Genomic DNA, 14484 nt, shown 5'->3' on the forward strand with positions numbered 1-14484 from the left:
CTTCACCAGGTAAAGAAGCATTACCAGTGAAGGTGCTTGCTGAAGGCAAAAGGGATACAGAATGGATAGTAGAAGAAGGTAGTCATAAGTCTTAGTCATGATGACGTGACTAGTTATAGAAACAAGGCTGGAATTGTTATCACTATTTCTTCCTTGTTTTATGAGTGTTTGTGTGTTTATGTACATATATTAAGTAAATATTTTTGTTTTCTTTCTTCCCTTATTTTCTTATCACGTAAGATGTATTGTCTTTATATCAATATTTAAATATTGTTAATTTTACATCATAATATTTAAGGTACAGGATATTAAGGAGAAGGGTAAAGTGCACTCAAGGAGTTTACCTCCTTTTTCAGGGAAAGGTTTTTCAGTTGTATGCAGAATAGTTGTATCATGTTAAACAGATTTTTTTTTAAAGATTTTATTTATTTATTTGACAGAGTCATATTAAACAGATTTATAACCTTGCAATTGTCTTTTATTAAGATATGAAATATGGTTTAAGGACACAGATATAGGTGCCAAAGTGACAAGTAGTAGACTTGTGATGGTTAATTTAATGTGTCAGTTTGACTGGCCTAAGAGATGCCTACATGGCTGGTGATACATTATCATTGGATGTGTCTGTGAAGGTGTTTCTGGAAGACAGTAACATCTGATTCAGTAGAATGAATGGAGAAACTGGCCCTCACCAATGTGGGCAGCAACATCCAATCCATCGGGGGCCTGAAAGGAACAAAAAGGCCAATGGAGAGGTGAGTTCCTCTTTCTTCTTGAGCTAGGACATCCATCTTCTCTTGCCCTTGGACATCACAGCATCTGGTTCTTGGGCCTTCAGACTCGGGGACTTATACCATCAGCTCCCCAGGCATCAGGCTTTCAGAGTCAGGCTGAATTGTACACTGGTTTTCTTAGTTGTCCAGCTTACAGATGGAAGGTTATGGGACTTTTTGGTATCCATAACTGCATGAGCCAATTCCTATAGTAATTCTCCTCTCCTGTCTATCTATCTATCTATCCGTCCATCCATCTATCTATCCATCTATCTACCCACTAAACTATCCCATTGGTTCTGTTTCTCTGAAAAATCTTGACTGATACAAAGATCCTTTCATTTGAAAAATTTAAGCTTTGGTCAGGCCCTAGACAAATAAGCAAAAGTTGGGAAAAAAAATCATGTGTAATCACCCCTGCTACATTTTTAAATTCAAAAACTATTTTTATGAAGATATACATATTTGGCTCTGTAGAAGAGAACTTAATTGGCCGATCTGCTTAAATGAGGAAAAATAAAGTATTTGAAAAAATAAAGATTTGAAGTGGAAGAAAGCCTTGTAGGCTATTACATATATTTGACCAGTTGGGTTGAAGGTTACTAGGTATCAGTATTAGCAGCTGCTAATCTGACATGTGACTCAGAGTAAACCACTTTCCTGGTAGGCCTTAATTTGCCCCCCAAGTATGATGAGAAGGTCTCTTGAGACATCTTTGGGTAAAAGACTTTTTTTTTTAAAAGATATTTTTTATTTATTTGACAGAGAGAGAGAGAAAGAGAGAGGTGTCACATGTAGTCAGAGAGGCAGGCAGAGAGAGAGGGGAGGAAGCAGGCTCCCTGCTGAGCGGAGAGCCCGATGTGGGGCTCAATCCCAGGACCCTGAGATCATGACCTGAGCCGAAGGCAGCGGCTTAACCCACTGAGCCACCCAGGTGCCCCTGGGTAAAAGACTCTTGAGTTGTCAGTAAGGATGCAAAGCCTCCAGGCAAATTTCCTAGTTCTGTACACCAAGCCACCACCACTTCCCTTTGATTTGCTAAACAGTACAGGTGACTCCACAGATCTTGAGGCAAATGCCTAGCTGTCTCTCTGAACCAGCCCCACAGAGAAAGTCTTGAAGGGATCAGCATAGGCCAAGGAGCATCCTTCTTTCATCTCTGACTCGCTTGGGTGATATTTGCAGCAGAAAACAAAACAAAACAAAACAAAGCCCAGGCAGGTAAATGCTTATAGTACAGTGTGGGGTGAGACCCCTCAGGGGATGGAGGGTCCTCAGAGGAGATGCTTGGATATCTTGGAAGGGATGGGCCAGGCCATCAAAGGCTATGCCAGCAACAGACAGAAGCAGGTTTCTGTTGAGGGAGACAAGAGAAGAAAGCAGGTAGTAGAATCATGACTGGGGTTCTTTGTTGCATGTGAGTTGACCGGATGATGCAGTCAGAGAGAAGAATTCACTGAAAGGATGTTGGGCAGCTTGTGGTATCCCTGGGATATCTAGAGAATGAGGTTTGGAGGTTGGAAGTGGACAGAGGGAGGCTGTATTGACAGAACCACAGTTGTGCCACAGATGCAGACTGGTGTGGATGCCACTGAGTTGACCACTGAACTCTGGATGTTATGATGACAGTGCTCCCATTAGCAACAGGAGGATTTCTCTTTTTCCTTGCTTCTTTGGGTCACTAATTTTCAACTGTGAGTCTTGGGAATGTGGGTGAGATTGAGCTAGTTCCAAGCCTAGACCACCTGCCTATGCCCTACCTGCATGGTGTCTTTGACATCTATCATGGGAGCAAGACTGATGGAGAAGACATTAAATATGGGAAAATGAGGTTGGGATAGTGGGCAACCAAAGACAAAAGGGAGGAACATATCATTACTGAATAGGCAAAATCAGTTTCACATGAACATATCAGATCTTTTCAAGGCTTAGAGAAAAGAGACTGAAGGTCAAATTATAAGACGGAAAAAGTGATTTTGAGGGTCCTTCATTGTCCATTTATTAGTTACTCCTTAATTAGGATTTGAAATCAATTAGAACTTGGATAAAAAATATCCAAACCTGCTATACATCAGTACTGCATATGGTTAGCTTGATTCATATTTGAAGAAGGAAGTGTGACTGGGATGTCTTCTTCCATACTTGTTTGAAAGGACAGAAAGTAGACCAGGGTGACCTGGCTCTAAGATCAGTCATCACAAAACTCAGGAGGTCCAAGAGAATTTGGCAGCAGGTCAGGGGTCAAGCAAGGAGCTTTCAGCCACTCCCATGGGGCAGGCAGGACAAAGTAACTCCCCCATCCCAACATGAGGATATAAACAATAGATACTTTTATGAGAAGCAGGGTCCCCACTTATTCTTCTTTCCTAACCCTGGGACTGTGTGAGAAGGTCTTTAGGCACCCTGTTTCGGATCTCCTAGCAAGAGGAATCACACCCATGCCTGTCCAAGTTCACACACATGCAGCATTTCCTGGAGTAAGTCAATTCTTCCTTGAGACCATGGAAACACAAAGATGGAGGCTGGGTCATGGCTGACCATGAAGGTTTGGTCCTCCAACCTAGGCCTCCTACTCATTCTCTGGACTCTTGAAGGAAGGAAGAAGAGCTCCAATAGAGAAAGCACCTGGCTGTGCCTGGGAGGGCCCAGGGGTTCTTCAGAAAGGGGTGAACCTTGAAGGTTGGATGAAGGGAGAATGCTGCTTAGGGGAGCAGGAGAGATAGTCCTTGCAGGGGGATGAGCACGGCAAAATCCTTCAGTGCTCTGCCCTCCTCTGGAAAAGATAGTCAGTGAAGTTCTTAACCTTTAGTGATTCATTGAAATATTTTTTAAGGTCTTACTACTGTGTGTGTCCCCAATCATACGACTTGAAGCCAGGTCAAATAGTAATGGGTATTTATGGTAGCATGAGATTTCATATCCAGGAATGCAAGGGGAATGTTGATGATGGAAAAAGTTGCTATGAGACTTTCCTAAGCCACTCTGGGTTTTCAGGAGTCAAGCACAGTGATGATGTGGCCCTCCCAGATACAGTACTAAGTAAATGTTTCACAGGCAGTGGTTGAACATGGTAACGTGGATCTAGTTGTCACGTTACAGGGCTTTTCTGGACAGAGAATCAGGGAATTTTCAAGACAGGTGGAGTCATGGAATTCTTTGAGCTAAGGGCCCAGAGAAGGTGAGATTTGAGGTCACAAAGCTATGAGTGCAAAAGAAGCTCAGCACTAGCAATTTTTTTGGTACCATTATGTTTTATTATGCTTTCTATCTAAGTCAGGGAATTGTGAACAGACCCAGAATCTTGGTCCTGGAATTTCCTGACATTTGGAGCAGGAGATCCCTTAACAGACTGGCATCCTCACTGGCTACCACTGGATTGACCCTCACTAGATCAGCACTATGAAATAGGCTGATTAGGCCCATCTGGGACAAGGTAGATGTTAACATCCTGATCCACTGGGATTATGAATGCAGAAGTGTGGATTTCCATGGAGAATTGAGGAGCTGTTTCTGACAAAGGGGAATCTGACTGCTTGGAAGACAAAAGCTGTAGATGTCCACTCTGTTAGTCTATCTGAATCTAAGTGGTTTGCACTGGTTGCAGGTGCCTTGAGCTTCCTTGACACTGGGAAGCCAAGACTACCCTCTTTTTTCTAGTTCTCTGGGGAATTGCAGGCTTGCCTTTTACACTCAGGTGCCCAGCAAGGGCAACGACCAGGTAGTGTCATTGCCAGGCTATCCAGGGAAAGGGAAAGAAGTGGGGGAGGAATCTAGTCTGCCATAATACATCATTCTATCCAAATGAAAAGATTAAGCAGTTTATTATTTTAAGTGCACAACTCACTAAAAGAAAATACATAGTCTTGTAGTCTTCTTTGACTGACATGAAGTATCTTATTAATGCTTGATACACCTGCCAAGGATGCGAAGGGAAGGCAGTGAGCCTGGTGCCTGGGGACCAGGGACCTGTAGGAACCACACAGGATGCCCACCCTAGGAAGCCTCAAGCTTTGGAGTGTATTGCCTCACAGTCTGGGGGCAGCACCTGCTTGGACAAAATTTGAATCCTTGGGGAAGGATGCTGGGCAGGGGTGATAGATGTAAATGTGCTTTCCTGGAGCTCTCTTGGGGCCGAATGTTTTCACAGGCTGTGGTTGAGCATGGTCACTTGGATCTAGTAATCAGAGAATCCAGGAATTTTTGAGACAGGTGGGCCCTTCCAGTTGGGGTGGGGCCCAGAGAAGGTAAGAGATCTAGTTAAGGTCACACTGCTATGGATATTAAAGCAGCTGGGGCACTAACCCTTTTTTGTGGCACTATGCTGTAATACTTTTTCCATCAGATACAGAGGACTCTGATAGTTAATGCAGAGATACTCTGTTCCTGCAGGCAGTGTGGCTGGCCTTCTTGGTGCCCTGTACTCTGTTCCCACATAACCTTATAGCTTTGCTTTATAGCAAGCACTTGTTACTCTCAGCCTGCAAACCTTCCCTGGCTGCAGGGCCTGCTGGTACACAGGGTACCAGGCAGCTAACCATTCCAGGAGCAGCCTTCCACAACACGAGATGGGAATTGGTACATAAATACCCCAACTCCTCACCCCTGGGTCTGACCATCTGAATCATCTTCTTCACTCCTCAAAGTATCATGCCAGGACAACAGCATCAGCATCACCTGGGGACTTACTAGGAATGCAAACTTTCAGGTCCTACACACTTTGGACCTACTGAATCAGAAACTCTGAGGTTGGGAGCCCAGCAATATGTTTCAACAACCCCCCAGGTGATTCCAATGTGCACACAAGGCTGAGACTTTATTCTATAGTCTCCTAGAGTTTCCTCCCTTAAAGCCTTGGGAGGTTGTTTATGAAAATGCCTTTCTTGGTCTGCCCTATTTTGCCTCACTCCCTACTCCCCTACTGATGCTTTCTGAGATGGGCTCCAAATGATGAGCTGCTTGCACTCAAATCCTTGCTCCCTGCTTCCCCTGAGCCCAGCAAAGATGCTGGTACAAGGGGGTCCCCAACCCCTCTGAGGTATCTTTTCTCTTTCTTACAACCCCTGCTGGTTCTGCACACAGCATGGGAGGATACAAAGCCCTTAATAGGGCCCATCCCGCATATCAACATGTAAACTGGCTCTTTCCCACCCAGGCACCACCTACTGCCAATGTGTGGCCACACTAATCTGAGAAATGTACGAGTGTCACCAAACCACAAAGAGCACTTCCTTTAAACAACAGCAATTCAATTTTCCAGTTCAAATCAGATGGAGGACTAGCACAGCCCACCTCACAAAACACTTAACTATAAACTCCACATTCGCAGTCCCGCAGACACCACCCTTTCTGAAAATACAACCTTGCTGGAATTTTCCTCTCTTTTCCCTTTGTTGCCAAGAAATGGTGAGAGAACTCTCCCTCATGTTACCTCATGCCATTTTCCGAAAGGCCAGAATTTGTCCAGCCAGACTGGGGACATGCGGCTGAGGTCCAGGGGGCTTAGTGGGTCCAAGTGGGAATAAAAATGCTAATTGCCTTGGTTTAGGCTTGTAGGTGCTCTCCTTCAGGATGGCTGATTGTTGCTATACCTTGCATGCTGCTAACTAACCTCCCTATAAGGGTAGGTATAGAGGGGTTTCCAGGTCTCTAACCCTGCCAGCTGTGAGAGCCCATGATGCTTACCTGTGTTAGTTACTTCCAGTGCTGACTGACCACGTGGCCAGCCCATAGTCTCAGAGCGAGAAGAACAAAACAAAGCAGATATTAACCGTGTCACTAGCATGTCACTACTTTTTCAAATCAGTAATTATAAGAAATACCTTTTAAAGGAAATAAACTAATACTAACTGCTTCCAGATATGCTTGGTAAAACAGACAATTCTGTCTAGAATACAAGTGTTTTATAATCTCGGCTTTTTGTTAACAGCTTTATTGAGGTACGTTTTATATAAAAATTCACAAGTATCCAATTTGGTGCTTTTTAGGAAATTTAGAGTTGTGCAACCACCGCCATGACTCAGTAGTTAGTGCAGCATCTACACCCTCCCCCAATATGATCTCTTCTGCTAATTTACACTTCATCTCTGTTCCTACCCTGGCCTGGGGCAACTACTAGTCTACTTTCTTTCTCCATAAATTTGAATCTTGGCTGTTTTAGCTTAGCTGCTGTGTTCTCATTTGTCCAACAGCAGATTAGATAGGATGCAGTAGGGGTGATGGAAAACACACGGCCCAGGAACCCAGTAGGAACCTGTTCAAATGGGGCTGTTACTGGATGTATGGGGCTGCAGGTGCCTCCTCTTGGAGTATGGTTTCCTTTTTGGTAAAGTGAGGTTTCCAATACCGGCTTGGCAAAGTTGTTGAGAGATACGTGACATGAAGCACATTGTGAGCTAGCAAGGTGGCATTATCCTGATTCGGAGATGAGGAAACCAAAGCTTAGTGGGCAAGGTGATGCTCCAGAATTACTCAGCTAGAAAGTGGTGGAGCCGGAGTTTACACTCTGTGTTCCCGTGCCGAGACTCAGGTATTTTCTAGTATGCCTCACTGGTCTCCCAAGATGAGTAGCAGTCAGGCACATTTTCAAGTCTCTAAGCTATACAGAATAACACAATTCTCTACTGAGCTTACTCATAATCAACCTTCATTGTGAACTGAGAGAACAGCAGCTTTAAAAAAAAATTTCAGTCTAGTTGACACACAAAGTTACATTAGTTTCAGGTGTTCAACATGGTGAATTGACAAGCCTATATGTTCTGCTGTGCTCCCACAGTGTAGCTCCCATCTGTCACCATACAGCGCTATTACAGTGTCATTGACTATATTCCCTACGCTGGGCCTTTATTATTATTTTTTTAAGGTTTTATTTATTTGACAGAGAAAGACACAGTGAGAGAGGGAACACAAGCAAGGGGAGTGGGAGAGGGAGAAGCAAGCTTCGGCTGAGCAGAGAGCTGGATGCAGGGCTCGATCCCAGACCCTGGGACCACGACCCAAGCCAAAGGCAGATACTTAACAACTGAGCCATCCAGGCACCCCTACTCTGTGCCTTTAATTCCCAGGACTTAGTCATTCCATTTCGGGAAGCCTGTATCACCCATCCCCTTCACTCATTTTGCCCATGTCCCCATGTCCCTTCTCTCTGACAGCCATCAGTTTGTTCTCTGTATTTATAGGAGACTAGCAGCTTTTGCTGTCAGCTGCTACTGGAGGCGCACACATCCAGCAAGTAAGAACTTCCAGTTTCTTCTAGAGTCACAGTTATGCTGTCCATGGCTTCTCTAAGTTCCTACATGGCAGCTGGGACCCAGACAGCTAAGGCACCTCTCATCCCGCAGGCTCCTTCCCCCTACTCTGTAATTCCATTTCACACTGGTTCATAGCAAGTGTTCTTCATCAAGGAGGGTCACTGCTTGGCTCTCCAGCTCTGTTAGCCAAACACTAGGATTCATCTGCCCCCAAGCACAGGGCCACTCCCATAAGAGGCAGCCTCACATTCTACAATCCTGACCTTGGTGACCAGACTCTCAAGTCATTCTGCCTTTAGTCATTTGCTTAAGAGTCATCCAACAGGTTTTGTCCCAGGAAACAAAAAAGCCACAGCTCGAGTGATGTCTGGGTCATGAAATCTCCCAGATCACTGCTCAGTTTAGTACATTTGCCAAAATAACTACTTGGGAAAAAAACAAAAACAAAAACAAAAACAAAAGAAAACAAAAACAAAACCCGGAGACACAGATCCTCCCTGAAATTCTGAATGTGTCTGTAAGGAGTAAGACAAGAGGGACTTATGGGATGCTGGAGGCTGCTGTTGGGCTTGCGTGGGTCACGGCCCCCACTCTGGAACCCAGTTTACTCCTTTAGAAAATAAGTTTCTTCGATTGAGTTTTTAAAAAAATTTTTTTTTTTTTTTTAATTTTCTACAGCTTTCTCCCTTCTCCCCCTGGCCCACACATACTGTTTTTTACTCACTTTATATCTCCAGGTTTTATGTAAGATTTTATTAAAAAAAGAAATCCATTGCTAGAAAGAATGGGAAAAGCCTGGGTTTGTTGCCTCCAGCTCTAACAAATAATTTAAGACTCGGTAAAAGATTTCTTTCAAAATGGAACACTGTCCCTGTGATTGATGAAAAGTAGCGCTTGGCCAACAAGCATTCTACAGCTTCTTTTCAGACAGTGCTTTAGGAATTCACCAATGGGTGAGTCTTAAGTTTTATTTGGAACAACAGATAAAGTAACACACGCCACGTATATCTGTGCAGCACCCTTCAGCCTTCGCGTTGCTGATGTGCTGTGGTCCTAGCTGCCTCCTTCATGTATATTGTTGAAGGAGGGGGCTAATTCACGAGAAGCAGGGGGCTCAGTCCATCAGAGGGGGCTCAGTCACTGGAAAGGGGGCTAAGTCACCAGAAGGGGGGCTCAGTCCACTGGAAGGGAGCCCGTGGAATGTGCACAGCATGAAACAGCAGAAAGTGCTTCAGTGAAGCCACACTAACATTTTGGCCAGAGATCTCTTTCATTCTTCAGCCCCAACTTCATACAAAATTCATACACTTTCAGTCAAGAGTATGTGCAGGGTTCCCTTGCTGACCCCAGGGAGCATGAACCTATGTGTGAGTGTGCTTGGTGTGTGTGCATGTGACAGAGACAGGGCTTGGGAAGGAGGCAGAGAGAGAAAGGTATAAAGTCACACACAGAGAAAAAAAAATCACAGAAATAATGTTACATTGAAACAGACATACACAGATGGAAAGAAACCAAACTGGTGGACAGAAGGGTAAGTGGAAAAACAAGAAATAGAAAAACAGAAAGACACACAGAAACAGAAAAGATGTGGTCAGCCCAAAAACATTTGTTGACTAGAGTTTAAAAGGGATTTGGGGGAGTTATGACACATTAACAAACATGACCTAAGGATTGTATTTAGATTATATTTAGATTGTATTTAGATACTGATTTAAGGAATTAGTGCTAGCTTTTCTGAGTGTGCTAGTGGGATCGTGGTTATGGTTTTTACAGAGTGCTTATCGTTTAGAGGCATCTGAAATATTTATGGAGGATGTCTGAGCTTGCTTCAGAATAATCTCGGGGAGGGCAGTGGAGAATGTTCATGATTGCTGAAACTGGGTGATGGGTACCTGAGAGGTCCTTATTTTATTCTGCTGCTTCTGCGTGTGTGAATTTTTACATAATGTGGAGTTAAAAAATATTTGTTGAATGCCCAGAATGAGTCATGCATTTTGTGGGAATGGAGGCAGGGAGAATAAGACAGAGACAGAGACAGACATGGAGATGGAAGGACAGAGACAAAGACAGAGAGATAGACAAAAACCCAGACAGAGAGGAGAGAGAGAGATATGAGTGCTCAAAGGATGTGTCAAAGCAGGCTTCATTCCACTGATAATGGGATACTGACAGATATCCCAGCATTCCTTGGGCAGGCTAAGTTTAAACCCAGATGACCTGGACAGTAGTCAGTCCACTAACCACCAGCCAATGCAAGTCTTCATCTCCTGGCAGAGCCTCCTGTACTGTGTTTCTGGGAGTCCTCTGGGAGCTCAAGCCCAAGTCCACTCAACTACCACATGGTGTCCCAGGCTCCCAGCCTCTTTTGCTGGCTTTTGGCTCCAAAGGCTGCCTCTGTAGGGCACCTCTGTCCTTCTGTCTCACTAAGCACTGGGGTTTCTCTGGTCACAGCTCTTGCATCCAGAGAGCACACTGATGCACTGTGGACACCTCCATCCTTCCCTCCCACGGGTCACTGCCACCAATCCTGGGCATGGCTGCACCTGCTGGCCATCTCCACTCCTGCCAGTCTGTGTTTCTCCCTACACTGGAAACTGCCAGCCTAGACAAAGAAATTGCTAGAACCTCCATGTGACAAAATACACCATGGAGGAGAGGAGGGTGTCTCATGCTGCTAACTCACATGGAGCCCGGGAGTGCCAGATCTGAGCTGCTCTGGCTCCAATACCTCCCAACCCCTCACTGAACAGCTCTTTTCCCTCTCACTCATGGTGCCCTGTATTCCACGACTGACCTGATTCTGCGGGGCTGGGTGGGACAAATCCCAGGGGAAAGTCACCACTCTGTGCCCTGTATGGCCCCCTTCTAACAACGAAGGCCAAGCTCGCTGCCCTTCAGATGTCTTCCCTCACTTGAGGTTCTGTGGTCTCCAGAAGTCTGGCCCCTGCCTCCCACCCCAAAATGTCTTGAGCCAGACAGAGCTGGAGCTTGGCAGAAAGCAGATCCCTCCTGCACACACCTAACTGCGCAGGAACACTGCAGGTGCTGTGCTCTGTGTTGTCACACGGCTGGACGTGGCTCTTCCTGGGTCCTAGCCTCTCTCTAGCATCTCCCTCTGCATATAAATTCAAGGGGACATCATGAGACTGATGAATGTTGAAGTCCCTCTGGACTTAGTCCTCTGAGTCCTAAGAGAGGCAGAAACTTCCAGCGATAAAGGAGTGATTCCCAAAGCCATTCTCTGACGGCAAGAATGTGGTGCATGGGGATGACTCCTTCCTCCATCTTCCTTTGTTATTAAGGAGACAAGATGCTGGCAATGACTGAGAGCAACTGCAGAGTGCCTGGTACTGAGCCCTTAACTAGTGGGATCTCTGTAGGAGTTCTCGTCCCATGTCTATCTCTTCCTCCGGCTCCCACCAGTCAGACCTCTCCTCTGGGAAGGAGGCAGAACTGCTGGCCACACTTCTTCAGGGAAAAACGTGCATTCCAAACCTTCTCTGTGCGTCTGGATGGAGATTAGGGAGCAGGTTTGCAACTAAGGCCAAAAAGCCTGACTCAGCACAGGATGGAAACTGACTCAAAGCTGATGTATAAAAAAGAAGGGGAGCATAGAAGAAAAACTTACCTAGCTTCTGCTTAGATTTCACAAGTGTTTATTGCCCCTCTCCTATAGGTGAAGCATTATGATAGGTGTTTGCATATCCTATGAGATGAATTGTATTATTAATAATACCATTATTATGGTAGTATAATAATACCTATAATAATAATCATTATTATAGAAGCTAGCATTTATTGAGCATGTACTATGTGCTCTCACACACACTATCTTATATAATTCTTAAAATAATCCAGTGAGGTGGATACTTTTGCCCACCCCTCACCCCCGTTTTACCAACAAAAAGTGAAGTTTTTGAATCCCACCAGCTACCTTATTGCTCCAGCCTTCCTGACTCAGGGGTTGAGCTAGGGAAGGCTCAAAGGCTATGGATGCTGTGGCTCTCACAAGATTCTAATGCTACTTTTACTTCCTAAGCCAAGCAGAGCAGAACAGGCAGCAAAGAGACTTCCCCTGTTGTCAGTAGAACATACCAGCGCTATCTGAGATGCTAAGACCCGAGCCAAGCAGACACCTCTGCCTCATCCCTCCGGTTTCTTAAGCAGGCTGGGACCCCATCACCCCGCTCAGCCAGATGGCTTTTCATGGTCTCCACCAGGGTTTATGTCACTCAGCTGGGTTAGCTTTGAAAGGAGAGCCACCACCATTGGGCTCAGGTGCTGAGCCGGCTTGTCAGAGGTGACCCCTAACCCTGCCATTCCTCTCATCCTGAACTTGGACAGTTGAAGCTTACCTTTATATTTCACTCCACCCCAAATTCAGTCACATTCCTACTGCCTGTCAACTGTCTCTTCTCCTGAAGAGATTTTCCAGATGCAGAGACGTGGCTTCCAGCCCACCAATCCCTTCCAGACCTAGTAGCCTGAAAGTCTATTGACTCTCCATCTCATCTCATTGCTCCTGTCAAATCAAACACGGAGAAGTCCAGGCTGTTACTGGGGACTCTCTAGGTCTCCTAAAGCTTGACGACTAGAAGTGTTTTATGGACCAGTGGCGGCAACATCCCTGGTTAGAGCTCCGGAACCTGCTGGAATCGGATTGACTGATTGATTTTTAACATGATCCCAGGTGGTTCTTATATGTTAGAGTTTGAGAAGGTTCTCAAACTTGGCTGCACACTGGAACCACACGCGGAGTTTTAAAACACCACCAATGCCTGGTCCCATCTCCCAGAGACGCTGATTTTCTAGGTCCAGGGGCCCAAGCGTAAAGGATTCTTAGGAGCTGCCCAGGTGACTCCAGTGTGCACCTGAGGCCGAGAACCACTTCCTAGAGCATTGGCTCATTCCACTTTACAGGACAGGAATGGAAATCAAGAGGATGGGCCTAGTTGCAGGGGCTTCATCACCCAAAGGGCAGGTTGGACTCTCCCAGGACTGGCCCCTCCTCCTGGCTCCCCCTGCACCCATCCCCCAGCAGGAAGAGGCCAGCCACTCTCCCTGGCAACAAACCCAGGGGGCTTCTTTTGCTTTGTATGATGGGAAGGTGGGAGGTGGGGATCAGGAAGTTCCAGCTGGAGTGCGTGCATTGTTCTGTGGTTCGGTAAGCCACGGTCCCTGCTAACAGGGGAGGACTTACTGGTCAGTTCATCCGGAGGTCAAACGCCGGGAAGCCTAAGCGCCTTTCCTGAGGGACGGAAAAGCAATGAAAGCTGTGAGACTCGCACAGCTGCCTGCCTCGCTCTTACAGGAAAAACAGAAGTTTCGGTGGGCGGAGCCCGAGGAGCCGCGCTGAGGACCCCTAGGCAGCCCCGGGGCGGCTGGACGGCCGGCGGTAGCCACGCCCCCTGCAGCCGCGTCCGCGCGGAGAATTCACCCCTGCGGAGGCCCCAAGTCTTGGTTTCCTCCGCGTAGCTATTTTGGGAACAGGAACTCGGATGTTTGGGTGGAAGAGGGGTAGCCAAGCGCCTGGAGGCAGCCGAGACAGAGAAGAGGGCCAAGGGCTGGGCAACACTGAACAGAGGCAGTTTTCCCTGGCCTGGCTTGTCCTTGGGCACAAAGACTAGGTCACGTGGCCAGTGGGGCTGCCACTTGAAAGAGCTGCCTTTGTGCCAGCCTCAGGTTTCAGGGAGTCAGACACAGGAAGGACTTTCTGTTTTGTTTTGTTTTAAAGCAACAGGGGCTAAGGCCAACTACATTTTCAACTCCGGAAGGGGGTCTACACAGGCACACAAGCCAAACAGACTTCTCCGAGTTTGTTTTTCTGACACATTGGAAACCACACGGTTCAGAGAAAATTCATCTCACTTGCTGGGGCCTGCTTTCCCGGAACGTGTCCAGCGACTGCTGTGTCAACACTGCCACACTCAGCAAGCTGCCCTCCCAGTGCGATGGTGTGATTTGCCAAAGGAAAAACACAACCCAGGCTGGGGGCGGGGAGAATCATGCGTGGTTCAAAGGAAGGTTGGACTTCCAATTGGACAAGGTGATTCCCTGGTGACGCAGTTGTCGCAGTTGTCACTGACCCTTCCAAAGGTCGCTGCTACATCTCCCTTGGGCTCCCTGTTCCCAGACAGGGCTGCATCTGTGTGCTTGTCTTGAGGCACCTGTGGGGTGGGATGTGAGAAGGAGGGAGTTACAGCCTGGGGGACTGAGGATCCTCCTCAGCTTCTCCGATTTACTCTGCCAGGAGGAGGCAGCTTGGTTAAAGAGGAGGGGCGGCTGACTTCTTGGAGATGGGCCATCTCAGTGCCCATGTTGCTTCATACTAGCTCTTTTTCTGAAAGGAGGATGTGAGGTTCCTCCTTTTGGAGAAATGTTGGTGCAGGTGCTAACCACCAGGTGGGGACATCATAGGTGCTCACTCAGTGTGGATGCCCCTCACCTGTTTGTCGTTGGAGGCC

General features: G+C 46.6%; 1 long non-coding RNA gene across 2 annotated transcripts; it reads right to left on the reverse strand.

The window, feature by feature from the left end:
* Window positions 1–401: 401 nt before the first annotated feature.
* Window positions 402–13414, reverse strand: LOC116572795. 2 transcript variants are annotated; one of them, XR_004278528.1, is made up of 3 exons: window positions 13221–13414; window positions 12376–12542; window positions 402–726 (listed from the first exon to the last, which is right to left on the reverse strand). It is a non-coding gene; the product is annotated as an uncharacterized LOC116572795 (long non-coding RNA). The 2 variants fall into 2 exon arrangements; XR_004278529.1 differs by lacking the exon at window positions 402–726 and adding an exon at window positions 10122–11726.
* Window positions 13415–14484: the final 1070 nt, after the last annotated feature.

Source organism: Mustela erminea, chromosome 1, assembly GCF_009829155.1.
Source record: "Mustela erminea isolate mMusErm1 chromosome 1, mMusErm1.Pri, whole genome shotgun sequence".
Taxonomy (NCBI): domain Eukaryota; kingdom Metazoa; phylum Chordata; class Mammalia; order Carnivora; family Mustelidae; genus Mustela; species Mustela erminea.